At 40.2% G+C, this 23993-nt stretch overlaps 1 pseudogene; it reads right to left on the bottom strand.

Annotated features, from left to right (window-relative positions):
* Positions 1-23649, bottom strand: part of LOC145066686 (uncharacterized) — a 29375-nt pseudogene extending 5726 nt beyond the window's left edge.
* Positions 23650-23993: the final 344 nt, after the last annotated feature.

Genomic DNA, 23993 nt, shown 5'->3' with positions numbered 1-23993 from the left:
AACTTAAGCAGATAAATATTCGGTACCTAGTATGTGCATTAACCTAAAGAAGAACAATGGTCATTTCAAACATATTTTATAAGGATGAGTATAACCGGATACCCGCCTATTTTAGTTGGAATCGGAACCGCTCCTGGAACCGACAGTTCTTGAGTTTTTGGTATTGGAATCGAAACGCCTACACCGGTTCCTAGAAAATAAGAACCACCCCCGGAACCGCTGGATCCGAGTACCCGGCTTCTTGAGTATTAAAGCTTGTTATTTTATACCTACCATGTAAATTATGTAAATTAACCTATACAAACAATATAAGTACACGATATAAAACCAAAATATTTACAAGAAATTGATCTTTTAAATAACAATCTACTAAAACATTTCCCACTTTTAAATAGCACAATAGCAAGAGGCAAAACATCAACAATAAAAACATCAAACTACAAACTATAACCAACAACAATAAAAACAATAAACTACAAACTATTAAGTAAAAATATCAACAATAAAAACAGCAAAAACAACAATAGGAATAGCAAAAAAACAACAAAAACAGCAACAACAAAACAACACCACAAATCAGCGACAACACATAACAGCAAAAACAACAACAACAACAATCAGCACCGGCAAAAGCAGCAAACAACAACAGCAAAAACAACAACAACAACAACAACAACAAAAATTACTTATTCTCTCATAATAGATCTTCCAAAATGTGATTGATTTCTGAAATAAAATTAAGCATAAAAATTCAAACTAGAATAACAATATTACACAAGAAACATAAAATAAAATAATAAATAAGTGTGTACAATTGATTTGTAACACCTGCTCCAGGTATCATTTAATTTTCCAAGTTTTGGGGGTTTCACGCTACGACTCGACGAGTAGAGATCATTTATGAGGACGCGGGATTTAGATCCTACTCGATGAGTCGGAAGGCCCCGACTTGACGAGTAGGCGCTGTAAAGGAAAACGCTAATTTTTAGGGTTTGCACCCTATATAAAGGACTTAATCTGCCTCTTGTGGCCTCCCTTACCACTTCATTACCCAGAGAAGAAACCCAAGCCGTTATTTGTTGTTTCCTTGTGCTTGTGAGTCCAAAAGAGTGTTTTTGGTGCATTTTGTTGAAGAAGTTTGAAGGTAGAGAATCTTGGAACGGGAAGGATCTTGTAGATCCATCATCTACAACGTTTGGGCATCCATTTCAAGGTAACAAGTTGTTACCTTGACCATCCTAGCATTAGATCCCTTTTTCTTGGGTTTAAGGCCATTTTTAGTACATTTGTGAAGCATTCCGAATGTTGGGTAAGATCTGGAGTTGTAACTTCAGATCTTGGCCCCTCTAAGTCCTTAGAGTCATAAAGTCACTGAATTTATCAAGCATTGGCCCTTCTCTTTGGCTAAAATCCCTCCCTTAGCTTGGTTTTGGCATTTAGGAGCTTGCATGCACGTAAAGTTTGCAACTTTACATGGAAACTATGCCTTAAGAGGCTAGTTCTACAATTTGGAGCTTTGGGGTAGCTTAAAAACGTACGAATACAAGAAGAACTGAAGGGACTCGTCGAGTCCCTTAGCCAACTCAATAAGTCGGGTAGGGTTTACCCATTTTCGAGATTTCGAAGTGATTTCTGTGGAGGATTGGAGTTTTCGGCCTACATGAGTTTGCAGTCTTCTGGACATTGAGGAACTCGACGAGTTGCACAGGTAACTCGGTGATTTAACGAGTTACTCAGGTAACTCGGCGATTTAACGAGTTACTCAGGTAACTCGACGAGTTACTGGATGCACTCAACAAGTCGAGGTCAACATGGACTATCTGTGACAACCCGAAATTTCCATTTGTACAAACATTATCTATTTAGTAGAAGCTAGTCCAGTTTCAGTGATTTTCAGGCTTTTCCGAACAAGTTTGTGTACATTAGGGTTTACATTTCAGGAGATATTAGGAGAGTGGATGCTCCTGGATTGGTGAAACTTGAACATTCCAAGTTTCATAATGTCATAGTCCAATCTCCGGAATAAAAATATTTTCTGCCAAAATATTCCAGGACTATAAATAGTTTTCTGAATTAAATTAATTCATTATTCACAAATCCAACTAGAGAAAATCCCTTTTCTCTCTGACGAATCTTCGGGTTTTCATCCCAGATTGTGAGTCTATTTTCCTAGATGTGTTTCATTACTTGTTATATGCTTTATAACATCAATTACATGTCTAAACAACAAGATCCGGGAGTTTACCCCCCAAGAACGTTCTTGGGGAGTAAACTCCAAAATGGAGCTTTAAGGCTTCCTAGTCCCATTTCCTTGATAGACAACTAGTTGGAGACTTATTGTATGATCTTTAGAGACTAGAAAGCAATCAAGAAACACAAGTAATAGGAGTTTACGGCCAAGGACTTTTCTTGGGCCGTAAACCCCTTTTCAAGGGCTTAAAGTGCCCTAAACCACCCTTAAAGCTTAAGGACATTAACCCTCAAATGCTTGTACCTATTTTGGACATCAAAACACTTCAAAATCATGGAGTTATAGGAGTTTACGGCCAAGAATACTCTTGGGCCGTAAACCCCTTTTTCTAGGGTAAAATGCACCACAAACACCCCTAAGGCCTTAAGACAATTACCCTTGAATACATAGGACTTGAATGGGGAATAAACTACATCAAAATCATCCCTAAAAGGGAGTTTACGGCTAAGGAACATCACTTGGGCCGTAAACTCCAAGTGAAGGCACAAATGTGTGCCTCTTGTCCCCTTTAGCCTTAGATAAAAACATGGAAGCTATCCTACATGTGCAAGTGCCTCAAATGAATTAAAAACCAACACCCCATAGGAGTTTACGGCCGTAAACTCAAGGGGATATGGTCATTAGGCCGTAAACTCCCCTATGGAGCATTCTAGGGCCTTAAACTACTTCAAGGTTAATTCCAACAAAGCTAGGCTAATTCTAGGATCAAGATAACACCTTAAAACACCCAAAACCACCAAGTGAGGAGTTCACGGCCATAAACCCATGAGTTTACGGCCGTAAACTCCAAAGGTGGGGTTTGTTGGGTGGTGAACTCTTATACAAGGCCATTTGATGCTTCAAACCCTTTTGCCTGGTCCCGTAGCAACCTAGATGCAACCATTGGGACTTTTAACACTTATAAAAAGTGTTTACATGTTCCTAAGTGTCTTAACTTATATGTTAAGTTATTATTTGGCTAATTAGTTATATATATGCTTATTATATGATAACTAGGCTCGTGCGTGTAAACAAGTCTCCTTTTGCCACCTAGCACGGTATCCGACACTGCAATTCGTACAGCTCACCACAAGTGAGTTCATACCCCTTTAATCAACCTTTTAAATGATTTTAAATGTTTTAAATATTTTATGGGGGATACAAGTCAAATACTTATAGTTATTGCTTCAATCACATGTGATTGCATTTAATCACATGTGATTAATAACTAGGAAACCAATGATTTTTACCACTGTTCAAACTATTTATCAAACTGCTTTACTTTGAAATGTTTTACAAACTCTTTTACTATCCAAACTTATTTACAAACTGTGATTCAAACAAATGTTTCTTATACTTAAACTGTTTTATCAACTTATGTCTTCAAATTGTTTTATAGATTGACATCAAGTCGATCTCTCTTGAAATTATATTTATGTTTAAAATGTCTTATGAAAACTTATTTATGCCTTTATATATATTTAATTGCATGCCCATATATGTATAGATGTATAAATAATGTTTAAAGGGCTTAGGAAGGCCATCCGCCCTATTTCCTTTTTCTCGATTTGGATGTGGTCTGGTGGGATTTCGGGTGACCATCCGAAGGTCGTTTCAATATTACTTATATATCATATATACATATATAGACATAAAAGTACTTCCATATACATACTTATCAGTACATCAATAGTTAGTTACCATCGGGGTAACACAGGAACATATACAACTATACTAGAAACATGTACATATACAGCTATACTAGAAACATGAACATATACAGCTATACTAGAAACATGAACATATACATCTATACTAGAAACAAGACATATACATCTATACTAGAAGGAGAACATATACATTTATACTAGAGCGAGAAACATTACATATACATGAATACGTTAACAATTGTGATCCACTGTGTCGGAGCATGCCTTAAATGTCATGGCCCGAGTTGTAGCCAGAATTCTCTTGGAGGGAGAGCGTGAGTTTGCGTATAGATCTATACTGGATTGACTATCCTACACCTTGCTGCTAGCTACAGCCGGACCTGCAGGTCTGCGGGTGCCAAACATCATTTCTTTATTACGACCATTCATTATGTCGTTATTACCAGTCGATAGCATGGTGCAATTTCTCACATTATACCTTAATATAAATCCGGTTTAAGGTAGTTAGTACAACAGTAGTTCCTATTATACAAAACTACAGTACTACAATGATTTACCCATTACATATTTTAGTGATAGCCTCACTTGAGCATTAATGTACAAACTATATTTTATTAAATGATAGTTACACTTGGGAAATTACACACTTTTACAACAAACGAGTATACAAAACAGTTAAGCCTTGGTAGAATAGAAAATATAGGATTTTCTAAGAGATTCAAACCTTTACAAATACTTACTTACATTTTTACAAACTTATACATTGAGACAGGTTCAAACGTTTTTGACAACAAACATTGACACTAATATACTTATGAACTCACCAGTTTAATGCTGATAAACTCTTTCAAAATAACTTGTATTCTCAGGTCATCAGTAGACAGGTACCGAGGCCAGCTTTTGAGAAGGTGGAGCGTATTCAAGACTCATCTTATTATTTTGACTTACATTATTTTGGTGTCTATAACTGTATAGAACACTCTTGTATTAAAATTATATATTTAATGCAATGGATGTTGTTGTTTGCTTATTTACATTTACTGTGTTGTGATACTTTACATGACGTCCTCCGCCCCAGAACGTTTCCGCCGTTCTTGGTTTTGGGGTGTGACAGATTGGTATCAGAGCATTGTTTATAGTGAATCAAGTATATCAACCCATAAAAGATATACTAAACTATAAACCCAAAAGGGATTAGAACACTTTGACCAAGAGTCTATACTTTAAATACTAAAATATTTAATTAAGTATACTAGTCTGCATTCATACTAAAATCAGTGTCACAATGACAAGAACAAAAGTATTACGATTGTTAAATATCACAAGTGAGCTCGGGGATGTATGGTCAGTCCTGGGAATGACATAGCCTGATCAACTATGCTGGTCCTAGGAGTGATTAGCATATGCCCTAGAATGGTTGTGATATGTTAACAAGTCTAAAAACTTACCAACAATACCACAAGAAGATCAGTAAAACTTAAACTTAAAATACAATAGGTGTATTTTTGTACTACTAGTTACATGTATACTATATTCTTATACCTCTCTTCTCGCGTAGATTTAAATGGCTGGATTCCATCACGGCGACCCGTACTTTCCAAATGAAGGCAACGCCGGGTGGATCGATGAAGAGCCCGAAGATGAGCATCCAATCCCTTTGGATGATCACCTCGCAGAAGGCTTTTCTGATGGATCCGACTCCGAGCCTGAAGTCAACAACCTACCGCTTGTAGGTCAAGCCCCGAACAACAACCCTCGACCAGCTTTTCCAGGTCCTACTCCTATGTGGGCAACCAACTTGAATCGCTGGAGTGATGAGCAGGGTCAACCCTTACCATACTTTGGGGACCGAACCTTTTACAACATCAGCGATGGTGGCTCTACTGACAGAGCTCTGCTGGTCATTATCCGCAGAATAGCTCGTAATGTCGAGCAAGGTCGAGCAGCCATCAACCGGGTCATGGAGATTGATGCCAATTCAGGTGTCAACACAGTCCGCATCCACCGTCTTGAAGAAGACATGGAACGGACCCGGAGAACCAACGAAACCCTACAGCAACAGCTGGCTGCCTCCCTAGCAGAGGTCTTGGAACTTCGAGCTCGTCAGAGAGCCCAGGACCGACACCTTCAAGAGGTGTTTCGTCAAGTGTCCGACCTCAGGGCTCGCCCGAGGAATTCCCATCACCATTAGATGATGTCTAGTACATCTCTGTCTTTTGATTAGGGATTAGCCTTTAAACATCTGTGCTCTAAGTAGCTCTTGTCTGTAAAATATTCCTAACTTTCAGTACTCTAATTAGGAATCTAAGAACTGTCAAACTTATCCTTTTGGTATGATGTAAGACCTACTGTAGGTCGATTTTCCTTGAACTTATTACATCAGTAATACCCGTACTATTGAAATCTATCTAATATGTGGGAAAAATTTGTACACTTGTGTATTCCTACTAATATTTCTTATTGCGATTTCAAACACTCATTCAACTGTTGGGCTATGGTTAGTTAGTCCATGTGTCACTCTCACGTTGCTTACAAATTGATTCTTACCATCTTTCTTATCTTTATAAACTTATAGCTGAAAGATGCCTCCTCGCAAATCTCCCAGGAATAGGAATAATCCTGCACCTCCACCGCCTCCGGTCATCGATGTTGCAGCTCTGAATGCTACCGTAGCTGCAGTAGTGGCAACTGCCATGGCTCAGTATCACTCATCCGATGCCAGCAGAGGTGGAACCCCTGTTGAATCTATTCCGATCGAAATCCCTGTGCGCTCGAGAGAGTGCACCTACAAGGATTTCACAAATTGCAAGCCGAAGCCTTTCTATGGCACCGGCGGAGTCATTGCCCTCTCGCAATGGTTCGAGAAGACTGAATCAGTCTTCGAAATCTGTTCATGCCCTGCTGCGTGCAAAGTGAAATATGCCGCATGCACCTTTGAGGGAAAAGCCCTAACGTGGTGGAACGGCCACGTTAAAGCCCTAACACTCGTCGTGGCTAACGACATTGGTTGGGAAACGATGAAGGACCTCATGACTGAGGAATACTGCCCGAGGGGCGAAGTCCAGAAGTTGGAATATGAACTCTGGAACCTGACCATGAAGGGCACCAATGTGATCGCTTACACTGCCCGATTTAGCGAACTGGTGGCCCTCTGCCCCAATATGGTTCCCACTGAGGGGAAAAAGATCGAACGGTACATATGGGGGCTAATGCCTCCGTACCAGGGGAACGTCTTAGCATCAAACCCTGCTACCTTCGACAGTGCCAAGCGTTTGGCACAAAGACTCATTGACCATGGAGTCAAAACCCCTGCAACCACAACAACCCTAGCCATCCCAGAACCCTCCAAACCCGCTGGCACTAAGCGGAAATTCTGGGATGAGAAGAAGAAACAGTGAGCTGCCAAGAGACAGCAAATCGTGGAAGTGCATGCCGCGGTAACCCCTGCTGCTGTTACTGCTCCGGGGAAGCAGTATGCTGGAAGTTTGCCGAAGTGCAACAAATGCAACTTCCACCACAACGGCGCCTGCCGTGAAATGCAGTGTTTTAACTGCAACAGAAAAGGACACACCGTCCGTTTCTGTAAGTTCCCGGCACAACCGATCTCCCAAGTTCCTGGCTCAGGCGCGAGCCCAACTTGCTATGGATGTGGCGAAACAGGCCACTTTAAAAGGGACTGCCCCAAAGCGAGGAATGCTGGAGGAGCAGGGAGGGTACTAGCTATAGGCCACGGGGAAGCAGTTGCTGACCCGACAGTGGTGACTGGTACGTTCCTCCTTGATAACTCCTATGCATGCATTCTGTTCGATAGTGGAGCGGAGCGAAGCTTCGTAAACCACAAATTTGCTCGCATGCTTAAGCAAAAACCACACGCACTTAATGAACAATTCACAGTAGAAATGGCCAATGGGAAAACTGAAAGTACAAATAACATATACTTAGGTTGTACCCTAACTTTAGATAACCATTCATTCCCAATCGACCTTATGCCGGTCTCAATAAAAATTTTCGACGTTATTATCGGCATGGATTGGTTAAGTCTTCATCGCGCCGACATCATGTGCTACGAGAAAGCAGTCCGTTTAAACCTCCCGTCTAATGAAACTCTTATAGTCTACGGCGACAAACCTGGTGCGAGTCTTCGCATTATATCGAGTATTCAAGCATAGAAATACCTGCGCAAAGAATACCACGCATTCCTTGCTCACGTCGTCGACACGAATCTAGAAACGAAAGAACTAAAGAACATCCCAGTAGTGAGCGACTTCCCCGACATTTTCCCAGAAGAACTACCTGGATTACTTCCGCAACGACAAGTCGAGTTCAGAATCGAATTAGTCCCAGGAGCTACCCCAGTAGCCAAGTCGCCCTACCGTTTAGCACCAGCTAAGATGCAGGAACTCTCTGGTCAACTTAACGAACTGCTCAGCAAGGGCTTTATAAGACCGAGTTTCTCACCTTGGGGAGCACCGGTCTTGTTCGTTAAGAAGAAAGACGGATCATTCCATATGTGTATTGACTACAGAGAACTCAACAAATTGACGATCAAGAATCGTTATCCACTGCCACGCATAGATGATCTATTCGACCAACTGCAAGGGGCGAGCTATTTTTCCAAGATTGATCTGAGATCCGGATATCACCAGTTACGAGTGCTAGAGGAGGATGTGCCGAAGACAGCCTTCCGAACTCGTTACGGACACTACGAGCTCGTGGTGATGCCATTCGGATTGACCAATGCGCCCGCATTCTTCATGGATTTGATGAATAGAGTATACCGACCTTACTTAGATCAGTTCATTATCGTTTTCAGTGACGACATCCTGATCTACTCCCGAAGTAAGAAAGAACACGGCAATCATCTGCGACAAGTCCTAGAAACTTTAAGAAAGGAGAAACTTTATGCGAAGTTCTCAAAATGTGAATTTTGGATTCGAAGAGTCGAATTCTTGGGACACGTGGTAAGCGAAGAGGGAATCCACGTGGACCCATCCAAAATTAAAGCCATTGAGAACTGGTCAGCTCCCAAAACGCCTACAGAAATTCGTCAATTTCTAGGTCTCGTTAGCTACTACCGCAGGTTCATTCAGAACTTCTCCCGAATAGCGAAACCTCTTACGACCCTGACCCAGAAAGGCGTGGCCTTTGATTGGGAAGAGAAACAAGAAAGAGCGTTCCAAACGCTCAAACGAGCCTTGTGCACCGCACCAATACTATCCCTTCCCAAAGGGATAGAAGACTTCGTAGTCTATTGCGATGCATCAAATCAAGGACTCGGATTGTTCTGATGCAGCGAGGTAAGGTCATCGCCTATGTCTCGAGACAGTTGAAGACACACGAGGTTAACTACACGACACATGATCTTGAACTAGGAGCAGTAGTGTTTGCTCTGAAGATCTGGAGACATTACTTGTATGGAACGAAGAGCACTATCTTTACCGACCACAAGAGTTTACAACATATCTTCGATCAGAAGGAGCTCAACATGAGACAACGACGGTGGGTCGAGCTACTCAGTGATTACGAATGCGATATTCGTTATCATCCGGGTAAAGCCAACGTAGTAGCAGACGCCCTAAGTCGGAAGGAATACTCTGGTCGCAAAGTCAAGTCATTATCGATAACCATCCATTCACACCTGACTAAGCAAATTCAGGCGGCTCAACTTGAGGCCATGAAACCTGAAAATGTGTCGAGTGAATCCCTTAGAGGAATGGACAAGAATTTAGAAGCCAAGGGTGACGGAGCTTTATATTTCATGAACCGGATCTGGACACCGAAACACAGTGGTTTCCGAGACTTCGTCATGACCGAGGCGCACAACACTCGATATTCCGTCCACCCAGGTTCAGATAAGATGTATCTGGATCTTAAAAAGCTATACTGGTGGCCTAATATGAAAGTAGAGATTGCTACCTTCGTAAGTAAATGTCTTACTTGCACAAAGGTTAAGGTCGAGTACCAGAAGCCCTCTGGTTTACTGCAACAACCAGAGATTCCAGAATGGAAGTGGGAGCGTGAGTGTATCACTATGGATTTCATAACCAAGTTGCCCAAGACAACGGGTGGAATTGACACCATATGGGTCATCGTTGATAGATTGACCAAGTCTGCACACTTCCTACCTATCAAAGAAACCGACAAGATGGAGAAACTTACGAGAACATACATTAGGGAAATTGTACGGCTACATGGTGTACCTATGTCCATTATCTCCGATAGAGATAGTAGGTTCACCTTAAGATTTTGGCAATCACTACAACATTCCCTAGGAACAAGGCTGGACATGAGCACAGCCTACCATCCACAGACCGACGGACAGAGTGAGAGGACCATCCAAACACTGGAAGATATGTTGCGAGCCTGTGTGATTGATTTTGGGAAAGCATGGGATATTCATTTACCCCTTGTCGAATTTTCCTATAATAACAGTTATCACACGAGCATCAAGGCTACTCCATTCGAAGCTCTCTACGGCCGAAGGTGCAGATGCCCTCTATGCTGGGCTGAGGTGGGTGATACCCAATTAGATCGGGGGCAAGCTTCCGACAGTACTCTCACCGGTCCGGAAATCATTCGGGAAACGACGGAGAAAATCGTTCAGATCCGTGAATGATTGAAAGCCTCTAGAGACCGACAGAAGAGCTACGCTGATAAACGAAGAAAACCTTTAGAATTTCAGGTGGGAGACCGAGTCCTTCTCAAAGTCTCACCCTGGAAAGGCTTGATACGCTTCGGCAAGCGTGGGAAGCTAAATCTGAGGTACATAGGGCCTTTCGAGATTCTTGCGAGAGTCGGCCCCGTAGCTTACAAACTCGACCTACCCAACACACTTCGTAACGTACATTCTACATTCCACGTATCTAACTTGAAAAAGTGTCTGTCCGACGAGACTCTCGTAATCCCACTCGACGAGATCGAGATCAACGAGAGCCTCAACTTCGTGGAAGAACCCGTAGAGATCATGGACCGTGAGGTCAAGCAGACGAAACAAAGCCGTATCCCAATCGTGAAGGTTCGTTGGAACGCCAAGCGAGGACCGGAATTCACTTGGGAACGCGAGGATCAGATGAAGCTGAAATACCCTCATCTTTTCGCTTAATTGTTGTAACTTCATATTTGCTTAAATTCTAATTTCGGGACGAAATTCCTTCTAACGGGGGGATGATGTGACAACCCGAAATTTCCATTTGTACGAACATTATCTATTCAGTAGAAGCTAGTCCAGTTTCAGTGATTTTCAGGCTTTTCCGAACAAGTTTGTGTACATTAGGGTTTACATTTCAGGAGATATTAGGAGAGTGGATGCTCCTGGATTGGTGAAACTTGAACATTCCAAGTTTCATAATGTCATAGTCCAATCTCCGGAATAAAAATATTTTCAGCCAAAATATTCCAGGACTATAAATAGTTTTTTGAATTAAATTAATTCATTATTCACAAATCCAACTAGAGAAAAGCCCTTTTCTCTCTGACGGATCTTCGGGTTTTCATCCCAGATTGTGAGTCTATTTTCCTAGATGTGTTTCATTACTTGTTATATGCTTTATAACATCAATTACATGTCTAAACAACAAGATTCGGGAGTTTACCGCCCAAGAACGTTCTTGGGGAGTAAACTCCAAAATGGAGCTTTAAGGCTTCCTAGTCCCATTTCCTTGATAGACAACTAGTTGGAGACTTATTGTATGATCTTTAGAGACTAGAAAGCAATCAAGAAACAAAAGTAATAGGAGTTTACGGCCAAGGACTTTTCTTGGGCCGTAAACCCCTTTTCAAGGGCTTAAAGTGCCCTAAACCACCCCTAAAGCTTAAGCACATTAAACCTCAAATGCTTGTACCTATTTTGGACATCAAAACACTTCAAAATCATGGAGTTATAGGAGTTTACGGCCAAGAATATCTCTTGGGCCGTAAACCCCTTTTTCTAGGGTAAAATGCACCAGAAACACCCCTAAGGCCTTAAGACAATTACCCATGAATACATAGGACTTGAATGGGGAATAAACTACATCAAAATCATCCCTAAAAGGGAGTTTACGGCCAAGGAACATCACTTAGGCCGTAAACTCCAAGTGAAGGCACAAATGTGTGCCTCTTGTCCCCTTTAGCCTTAGATAAAAACATGGAAGCTATCCTACATGTGCAAGTGCCTCAAATGAATTAAAAACCAACATCCCATAGGAGTTTACGGCCGTAAACTAAAGGGGATATGGTCATTAGGCCGTAAACTCCCCAATGGAGCATTCTAGGGCCTTAAACTACTTCAAGGTTAATTCCAACAAAGCTAGGCTAATTCTAGGATCAAGATAACACCTTAAAACACCCAAAACCACCAAGTGAGGAGTTCACGGACATAAACCCATGAGTTTACGGCCGTAAACTCCAAAGGTGGGGTTTGTTGGGTGGTGAACTCTTATACAAGGCCATTTGATGCTTCAAACCCTTTTGCCTGGTCCCGTAGCAACTTAGATGCAACCATTGGGACTTTTAACACTTATAAAAAGTGTTTACATGTTCCTAAGTGTCTTAACTTATATGTTAAGTTATTATTTGGCTAATTAGTTATATATATGCTTATTATATGATAACTAGGCTCGTGCGTGTAAACAAGTCTCCTTTTGCCACCTAGCACGGTATCCGACACTGCAATTCGTACAGCTCACCACAAGTGAGTTCATACCCCTTTAATCAACCTTTGAAATGATTTTAAATGTTTTAAATACTTTATGGGGGGATACAAGTCAAATACTTATAGTTATTGCTTCAATCACATGTGATTGCATTTAATCACATGTAATTAATAACTAGGAAACCAATGATTTTTACCACTGTTCAAACTGTTTATCAAACTGCTTTACTTTGAAATGTTTTACAAACTCTTTTACTATCCAAACTTATTTACAAACTGTGATTCAAACAAATGTTTCTTATACTTAAACTGTTTTATCAACTTATGCCTTCAAATTGTTTTATAGATTGACATCAAGTCGATCTTCTCTTGAAATTATATTTATGTTTAAAATGTCTTATGAAAACTTATTTATGCCTTTATATATATTTAATTGCATGCCCATATATGTATAGATGTATAAATAATGTTTAAAGGGCATAGGAAGGCCGTCCGCCCTATTTCCTTTTTCTCGATTTGGATGTGGTCTGGTGAGATTTCGGGTGACCATCCGAAGGTCGTTTCAATATTACTTATATATCATATATACATATATAGACATAAAAGTACTTCCGTATACATACTTATCAGTACATCAATAGTTAGTTACCATCGGGGTAACACAGGAACATATACAACTATACTAGAAACATGTACATATACAGCTATACTAGAAACATGAACATATACAGCTATACTAGAAACATGAACATATACAGCTATACTAGAAACATGAACATATACATATATACTAGAAACAGGACATATACATCTATACTAGAAGGAGAACATATACATTTATACTAGAGCGAGAAACATTACATATACATGAATACGTTAACAATTGTGATCCACTGTGTCGGAGCATGCCTTAAATGTCATGGCCCGAGTTGTAGCCAGAATTCTCTTGGAGGGAGAGCGTGAGTTTGCGTATAGATCTATACTGGATTGACTATCCTACACCTTGCTGCTAGCTACAGCCGGACCTGCAGGTCTGCGGGTGCCAAACGTCATTTCTTTATTACGACCATTCATTATGTCGTTATTACAAGTCGATAGCATGGTGCAATTTATCACATTATACCTTAATATAAATCCGGTTTAAGGTAGTTAGTACAGCAGTAGTTCCTATTATACAAAACTACAGTACTACAATGATTTACCCATTACATATTTTAGTGATAACCTCACTTGAGCATTAATGTACAAACTATATTTTATTAAATGATAGTTACACTTGGGAAATTACACACTTTTACAACAAACGAGTATACAAAACAGTTAAGCCTTGGTAGAAGGTTTCTTTAATAGAAAATATAGGATTTTCTTATAGATTCAAACCTTTACAAATACTTTCAAATACTTACTTACATTTTTACAAACTTATACATTGAGACAGGTTCAAACGTTTTTGACAACAAACATTGACACTAATATACTTATGAACTCACCAGCTTAATGCTGATAAACTCTTTCAAAATAACTTGTATTCTCAGGTCATCAGTAGACAGGTACCGAGGCCAGCTTTTGAGAAGGTGGAGCGTATTCAAGACTCATCTTATTATTTTGACTTACATTATTTTGGTGTCTATAACTGTACAGAACACTCTTGTATTAAAATTATATATTTAATGCAATGGATGTTGTTGTTTGCTTATTTACATTTACTGTGTTGTGATACTTTACATGACGTCCTCCGCCCCAGAACGTTTTCGCCGTTCTTGGTTTTGGGGTGTGACACTATCGACCTTGACTTTTTCCAGTGTTGACTAGGGTTGACTTTGAGGATAATTATAGTATTTTGGGATTATGACAAGTTAATCACATGACGATTATAGGCAGTTGAGCTGGAGCAGTGTGTGGGATTTATCTGATCTTAGCTTGTTAGTTCAACATTCAAGAGAGGTGAGTCTCCTCACCATACCAATGGCTATAAGGCACCAAGGCCGACCCATTCTATGATATGTGGTACAATAGTTGATGTAGAGATATGTGGTATGTTAGTTGGATACATGTTAAGTGGTATGCTAGTTTTATATGTGATACTTGTAGGGAAGACCATGGGGGGCATGACACTTGGATGTAAGACCATGTGGGGGAGCCCATGGCACTCGGATGTAAGACCATATGGGGGAGCCCATGGCTTTCCAACTAAAGACCATGGGGGGAGCCTATGGCACTTAGGTGTAAGACAAGGGGAGCCAATGGTATCCTGGAGTAAGACCCTGGGAGGAGCCCACGACATCCTTATATGTTGTATACATGGCTTATATGGTTTATGTAGCTTTTATAGCTAACATGGATTATGTATTTATGTGGATTGTGTGGGGTATGCTCTGGGGAACTCACTAAGCATTAACTTACAGTTTGTTGATTTGTTTCAGGTACTTCTGAGCCTAAGGGCAAGGGAAAAGCTTGATGGCGCGATGTGCACTCTCCGGTATTTGTTTTGATGGGACACTCTGATGTTTTGAATAAAATGTTAATGTTATGAATTTTGAAAATAGCGGTTAATGTTACTACATATTTTATCGGAATTTTTGGCTAAATAAAAATGAAAATTTTATTTGAAAATTTTGGGTAGCAACAAGTTGGTATTAGAGCCTTGGTTTGAGGGATTCGAGCACACTCTCGAGTATGTCAAGACTCAAACTAAGGAAATGGTAAAATTGTTTTAAAAAATAACAGTTAAGAACTTTTTAGAATGAGAAAAAGGAGAGTGCAATGCGCACGATCGGCCGAGCCAAGTAAGTAGTTGCCCCAGTATGTTAGCCATGTTATAACGATATGTGAGTTATGATAATCGTATGAATCTTGCTATGTGTATGCTTTCAAAATTGTATACGGTTAGGGTCGTATAGCCTCAGAATGATTGATTTGGCCTTATTTCTTGTTCCTTGTCTGGTTGTGGTCTTAGGGTAGAATCTATTATTTGAAAGTCTATTAGATCCTATTTTGTGTATAATTTGCATGCATAAGGCAACCTAGTATGATTGATTTCTGTTTTGATAAGGATGGAGGAAATCTTAGGTTAGCCTAGGATTTGAGCTATGCGGTAGTCTATGAGATATGATTTGTTTTGGGACGAATTAGAGTTACTAGGTAGAGCCTTGGGGAAGGTACAGGTAGGTGTGCAAGGTAGTATTGGGCCCGTACTACTGAAAGCATAGGACATGTACCCGAACCAATGTTAGACCTAAAAGCTTTAAGGAGGATGGGTGTGGGAGGATTCCCTTTATGGACATCCTGATCGTTATGTTTATGGTATTGTAGAGAAGTAAGGTGGTGACACGATTTTGAGCATGGGGATCCGGATTAGGATCTGGATCCGAGGCTGGGTCAGGTGACACTACCGAGCCCATCGACGAGAGGCTGCGTTAGCTTATTACAGCAGAGGTTATGTGCGGCTCTGATTCTAGTACTACCTAAAGGACTGGATGATTTGGTAGTGTACTGTGATGCATCAATCTTCAGGTTAGGCGTTGTATTGATGCAGAGAGGGCATGTGATCGCGTACGCTTCGAGGCAGTTAAAGCCTCACAAGGCGAACTACCCCACTCACTACCTGGAATTGGGGGCAGTGATGTTTGCAATCGAGATTTGGAGGCACTACTTGTATGGAGTACGGTGCACCATTTATACTGATCACAAGAGTTTGAAGTATTTGATGGATCAGCATAACCTCAACATGCGACAGAGGAGGTGGTTAGATGCGCTGAAAGATTATGAATGTGAGATCTTATACCATCCAGGGAAGGCCAACGTGGTGGCTGATTCCTTGAGTCGCAAGGTGGTGGCTCCCCCAATTGGGAACGTTTGCTTGAGGATGGCGGTGATCTCTCCACTGCTAGATATGATCAAGAAAGCTCAAGTGGAGGGTTTGAAGAAAGAGAACTAGAAGATAGAGCGGATTCGGGGGGATTTCCCTTGTTTGGATGGGATGGTCAAGGTCTCTTGACACAGTGTGGCCAGGTTTGGGTATCGATCACCGGGGGAGTGAGACAACAGATATTAAAGGAGGCACACAATTCCAAGTTTTCTTTACATCCGGGAGATACAAAAATGTATAGAGATTTGAAACTGAGTTATTGGTGACCCTGCATGAAGCGGGAGATCGCTTGGTTCGTAGAGCGGTGTTTAACCTGCCGGAAGGTCAAGGCCGAGAATCAGCGGCCTTATGGCATGATTCAACCACTACCCATTCCCATATGGAAGTAGGAAGAGATCATTATGGACTTCATCATGAAGTTACCAAGGACAGCGAGGGGTGTGGATGCCATATGGGTTATGATGGATAGGATGACGAAGAGTGACCACTTCATTCTGATCTCCGAGAGCATCTCCGCTGAGAAATTGGCGTATATTTATGTGCGAGAGGTGGTGGCTAGACACGGGGTGCCAGTGTCAGTAGTGTATGACAGAGATGTTCGATTTTCATCTAGATTCTAGAAGAAGTTCCATGAGGAACTGGGTACTCAGTTACATTTCAGCAAGGCCTAGCACCCCCAGATAGATGGAAAACGTAAGAGGACGATCCAGACACTTTAGGATATGTTTCAGGCATGTATGTTGGTTTTTGGAGGGGGTTGGGACACATACCTCCCATTTTCAGAATTTTCTTATAACACTAGTTATCATGCCAGTATCGACCGACCACCGTTCAAGATGTTATATAGTCGGAGGTGTAGGACCCCTGTTTGTTGGGGTGAGGTAGGGTACCGAGTTATGGGGAGCACCAAAGTGGTGCTCAAGACTACAGAGTTGATTCAGCAGGTGCGCGACCGGATGCAAGTCGCGCAAATCGATCAGAAAAGCTATGCCGACCAGCGATGATTAGATCTCGAGTTCTAGGTGGGTGACTTTGTTTTGATAAAAGTATCACCATGGAATGGTGTTATTAGGTTCCGAAAGAGGGGAAAGTTAGGGCCCCTATATATTGGCCCGTTCAGGATTTCGGCCCAGGTGGGCACAGTGGCTTACCGTTTGGATCTGTCGGACGAGCTTAGCCAAATCCACAACACCTTCAGGTGTCTCAGCTCCGGAAGTCTATCACAGATGAGGCCACGGTCGTTTCTTTTGACAACATTCAGGTGGACGAGATCCTGAACTACATTGAGAGGCCTGTCGCGATTTCTGATAGGAAGACCAAGGTTCTTCGGAACAAGGAAGTGAAGCTAGTGAAGGTACAATGGCAGCACCGGAAGGGATCCAAGTGGACATGGGAGCCGGAAGAGGGGATGCGAGATCACTACTCGAACTTATTCGCATCAGCAGACTTCGAGGACGAAGTCTAATTCAAGTGGGGGAGATTTGTAACACCTGTTCCAGGTATCATTTAATTTTCCAAGTTTTTGGGGTTTTACGTAAGGACTCGACGAGTTGGGAAGCTCTAACTCGTCGAGTAGAGATCATTTATGAGGGCGCGGGATTTAGATCCTACTTGATAAGTAGGCGCTGTAAAGGAAAACCCTAATTTTTAGGGTTTGCACCCTATATAAAGGACTTAATCCGATTCTTGTGGCCTCCCTTACAACTTCATTAACAAGAGAAGAAACCTTAGCCGTTATTTGTTGTTTCCTTGTGCTTGTGAGTCCAAAAGAGTGTTTTTGATGTATTTTGTTGAAGAAGTTCGGGAAGGAGCTTGTAGATCCATCATCTACAACGTTTGGGAATCCATTTGAAGGTAACAAGTTGTTACCTTGACCATTCTAGCATTAGATCCCCCTTTTCTTGGGTTTAAGGCCATTTTTAGTACATTTGTGAAGCATTTCGGGTGTTGGGTAAGATCTGGAGTTGTAACTTCAGATTTGGACCCCTCTAAAGTCCTTAGAGTCCTAAAGTCACTAAATTTATCAAGCATTGCCCTTTCTCTTAGGCTAAAACCCATCCCTTAGCTTGGTTTTGGCAGTTAAGAGCTTGCATGCACATAAAGTTTGCAACTTTACGTGGAAACTATGCGTTAGGAGGCTAGATCTGTAATTTGGAGCTTTGGGGTAGATTAAAAACGTCCGTATACAAGAAGAACTGAAGAGACTCGTCGATTCCCTTAGCCAACTCGACGATCGGGTAGGGTTTACCCATTTTCGAGATTCCGAAGTGATTTCTGTAGAGGATTGGAGTTTTCGGCCTACATGAGTTTGCGATATTTTGGACATTGAGGAACTCGACGAGTTACACAGGTAACTTAGCGAGTTGATGAGTTATCCAGGTAACTCGGCGAGTTGCTGGATGCACTCAACGTGTCAAGGTCAACATGGACTGTTGACCTTGACTTTGTCCAGGGTTGACTTTGAGGATAATTATAGTATTTCAGGATTGTGACAAGTTAATCACATGATGATTATGATGGGTTTTGAGCATTCTAACACTTCCTAAGTGTACATGCAACCCTAATAACCTTGAATCTATGTTTTCACTATATACATGTAAATTTCTTTTTCAAGGTTATTTCCTAACTAGCATGGCATGGGGATTACATAAAAATATAAAACTAGTAGAAATACATACCTTGTTTTGCTTGGATTCCTTCAAGACTTTGTGAGCCTAGCACCCCAAATGTTGTGCCTCAAATGCTTCACACAACACCACAAAACTTGGAATAACTTGAGAGAATACTTCTAGCACTCAAAAATCGGTTATGCCCTCTCTAGTAACACTAGGTCACCATTTTGCTAGCCAAAGGGTCCCTTTTATAGTGGTGTCATAATTAGGGTTTCATCATGAGGACCCATAATTGTCAAGACTCTTCATTTCTCATGACCCATGGGTTTGTAACTCCCATGGACTATCCATGGAGCTCCAAATGGTTATATCCATAACCCATAAACCATGGATCATTAATCCACCATAAAAGAATTGATGATTGTCATAATCAACCCTTATATATTTAATTAGTCTCACTTTGATCACCAAATTAATACTAGATTAATACTTGATCAATACTAATTAAATAATATTATTATTAATATATTAGAACTTATAATATATTAATAATCATAAGTGCCTTATTCTCTCATTTAGTCTATCCAAGTATTGCAATGCTATGCAACCCAAATGGACCATGCCGGGTCGGGTCAAGTACATACCAAATAAAGTTATGGACTTAGACATTATATCCAACAGATTATAGGCAGTTGAGTTGGAAAAGCACATGGGATTTATCTGATCTTAGTTGTCAGTTTAGCATTCACGAGAGGTGAGTCTCCTCACCATACCAATGGGTCTAAGGCACCAAGGCTGGCCCATTCTGTGATAAGTGGTACAATGGTTGATGTAGAGATATGTGGTACGTTAGTTGGATACATGCTAAGTGGTATGCTAGTTTTATATGTGATAATTGTAGGGAAGACCATGGGGGGAGCCCATAACGCTTGGATGTAAGACCATGTGGGGGAGCCCATGGCTGTTCAGGTAAAGACCATGGGGGAGCCTATGTCACTCGGATGTAAGACCATGTGGGGGAGCCCATGACTTTCCAACTAAAGACCATGGGGAGGAGCCCATGGCACTTAGGAGTAAGACCATGAGGGGGAGCCCATGACATCCTAGAGTAAGACCCTTGGAGGAGCCCACCGCATCCTTATATGTTGTATGCAAGGCTTATATGGTTTATGTAGCTTTTATAACTAATATGGATTATGTATTTATGTGGATTCTGTGGGGGTATGCTCTAAGGAACTCACTAAGAATTAACTTACAGTTTGTTGATTTGTTTCAGGTACGTCTGAGCCTAAGGGCAAGGGAAAGGCTTGATGGCGATGCGTGCACTCTCCGGTATTTGTTTTGATGGGACACTCTGATGTTTTGAATAAAATGTTAATGTTATAAATTTTGAAAACAATGGTTAATGTTACTACATATTTTATGAGAATGTTTGGCGAATTAGAAATGAAAATTTTATTTAAAAATTTTTGGTCGTTACATGATTAAAAATGTTAAGCTTGTGATTTTTAGATTCTAATTAAGCTTCCAATATCTTAAATCTACATGGTGTTTTTTTTTTTTCGAAACATTATATTTGTTCAAATAACACTCGTAATTTGTGCAAGACTTGAAGAAAGCATTAAAAAAAAATCCTCAAAACATACACCAGTTTTAATCCAATTTCCTTGTATCACACAAAACTATTTAAAAAAGAATAAAAAAGATTGGGATGATTTTTATATGTTATGTTTGATCTTAATAAAGCCATTGTTGAACCAAGTGCACTATGATTAGACTCCATTCAGAACCCTTTTTCGTCTCTTATTATTATTATTACCATTACCTTCTTTCTTTCTTACCATTGTTGCTTCACAAACTAACAAACAATCCATTAATCTCATATATTATCTTATATTACCTTATTGACGTATGCTTATTCTATGATTTTGTTTATTCAAGAATTGACAAGTAGTGTTATAAAAATACTTGGGCCTGGGTCTTTGGAGATCAAATTTACTCCATCATCCTTGTCATCACCCCTGGAATTTGACCAACTCCATTGGTAATGCAGGCCACCTTCACAACATTGCGAGCTGGTACTTTGCATTTGTTTGACACTACACATATCAACAAGGCATGTAAAAATGACATGTGCGCAATAAGGGAAAATTCGGAAACCAAAAATGGAACAAAAAGATGAATGTTTAGAAAATACAAAAAAAAAAAAAACAATTTCCTCATCACTGTCGTCGGAGAGAATTTACTTACGTTAAAATTACAAAAAAAAAAAAAAAAAAAAAAACTTTTCTTTTTGAGAAACGGGAAAATGATGAGGATTACTTCAATTACATACCAAGAAAAACACCATCCTCCCAGGAATATTGGGAAGTCAGCCTAACCATCAGCTTCAACATCTCTAAACGCAAAAACAAAGTGTGTAACAATTGGTAAAAATTAGTCATAGTTCGGCGGTCAACCACAAAGAACCGCTAGACATCAATGACCAATTATGTGTAACTTTATGTTTATAATGTATATTAAATATATGATATTTATAATTTCTTTTAGAACATCCCAAACTGTTTAAAACGTCTATCGTTGAAGATTGAATCAAAAACCAACAAAAATTAAATCTATTTGTGGCGTAAAAATAAAATTTTTGCATTAAATATATTTGAGAGTTATGGATAAAATGTTTGAGTAGATTATGTTCTTCTGACTTCGTGGAATAAAAAACGTCTGAAACGGAGGTCGTATGAAAAAGTTACGTCTCTTTAAAGTTACAAAAACAAGTATTTATCTGATTTTTCTAAAACAAACCGTGCACTGCTTCGTTTGGAATAGCTACAGGTCTCATAAATTATTTCTGAGCACGTTTTTAAATAAGGTTATGATATATTATTTTATTATATATTTTTAACCTTGACCAAAATCAGATTCGTAAAATTTATCGAATCTGATTCTTTTAATCGCAAAACTTCAAACGTAAATTCACAGAGTTTGGTACATCGGAATTGAATTCCGTATGCGTTTTTGAAATCACCACGATTAGGACTGTCATCAGAAACTTTTAGAAAAATTTATTGATGTCCAGATTTATTGACACGAGAATCAAGAAACGAAATTACCTTACAAAATAAATTGCACATGTTTTATTCCTATATATATATATATATATATATATATATATATATATATATATATATATATATATATATATATATATATATATATATATATATAGAAAAGTCAGTCATTAACTATTACAATAATTTCTATTACAATAATTTATCAAAATACTTCAATTGGAAGCTATACAACATACACACTCACACAAGCAATCGCATACACAATTTATAGATTTGGAAGTACAAAGAAATCAACCAAAGTCTTCCCAAAATCTCTGGAAGATAATCAAAAGGTAACCAACAATCATTCTTCATTCCACACACTCAATCTCTCAAATCCTTTCTCTCTCTCTCTCTCTCTCTCTCTCTCTCGCCCTTTATTTCACCGAGAAGGCAATGGAAGAAAGAAAGAAAGAGTTGTTGCCCTTCGGATTGCAACCACCAGATGCCACCTTTGTACCACCTGTATACAACCACTAAACCACCATGGATGCCCACTGTTGCCGCTGTTTCTTCCTTCTGCGATTATACCATTGAATCAGAAAGAGGAAAGACACCAAGGGAATGCAGTCGAGAGGAGCACCGAAGCAGTCTTATTGCCACCACCGCAACTCCCTTCCTCCCTCTTTTCCTCCTCCTGCCGAGTAACACCATCACAAACACTCCTAAACATCCATTCCCTTTTGATAACATTGTTATATGATTATAACAAAGATAAATTACAAGGGTTCTCAGAGAAAAGCGTAAAGACTACAAGGAATAAAGCGGATATAAATACTAGCTAGACAGAAACCTTAATGGGCTATAGACAAAACGGCCCATAAACAAGCGGGCTAATAATATATAGATTAACATCCCCCCTCAAACTCACAATGCCGCAACAATAAGCATTGAGAGTTTGTCACATAAGAACCGAAACCGAGAAGCCGATAAAGCCTTCGTACAAATATCCGCAAGCTGCAAGGTTGATGAAACAAATGGAAGCCAAATGGTCCCAAGCTGCAGGTGATGACGAGTAAAATTAGAATCGATCTCAATGTGCTTCGTCCGCTCATGAAAAACAGAATTCTTTGCAATTTGTATCGTACTTTTATTATCACAATGCAAGGCAGTAGGTGAAGAAATGTAAACTCCCATATCCGCAAGCAGCCACCGTAACCAGATAAGCTCGCATGTAGTTACAGCCATAGCCCGATATTCAGCCTCCATGGAAGATCTAAAGACAACATCTTGTTTCTTGTTCTTCCATGAAATAAGAGACTCTCCAAGAAATACACAAAATCCAGTGGTAGACTTACGATCATGGCTAATACCATCGCAATCAGCATCACTATTGGCACATAACTCAAGAGAATACGTCGAGGGAAACAAGAGAGTCTGAAACTGAGTGCCACGAAGATATCTCAGAATACGAAGAACAGATCCCCAATGAACAGAGGTAGGTGCAGTAACAAACTGACTGACAACATGAATAGCATGAGCAATATCTGGACGAGTGACTGTGAGATAAACCAAACTTCCCACCATAGTGCGATAAAGATTCGGATCAGACAAAGGAACACCATCAATAGGAGAGTATCATGCATTGGTTTCAAGAGGGGTATCAACAGTCGGACTGTCAAAAAGTCTCGCCCGTGTAAACAAGTCAGATATATATTTAGTCTGGGAAAGAAGGTACCCTTTCTTAGACTCAGCGACCTCAATACCCAAGAAATAACGCAGCAAGCCCAAATCCTTCATAGCAAATCGACGAGCTAGATCATGCTTCAAAGACTCAATACCACCATGGTCATCACCTTTAATAATCATGTCATCCACATATAAGGAAAGAAGAATCCGTCCTACACTCGAGCATCTAACAAATAGAGCAG

This window comes from Lactuca serriola, chromosome 1 (genome assembly GCF_051521515.1).
Source record: "Lactuca serriola cultivar US96UC23 chromosome 1, Lser_US96UC23_V15, whole genome shotgun sequence".
Taxonomy (NCBI): domain Eukaryota; kingdom Viridiplantae; phylum Streptophyta; class Magnoliopsida; order Asterales; family Asteraceae; genus Lactuca; species Lactuca serriola.
This window is presented reverse-complemented; position numbering and strand designations above follow the sequence as displayed.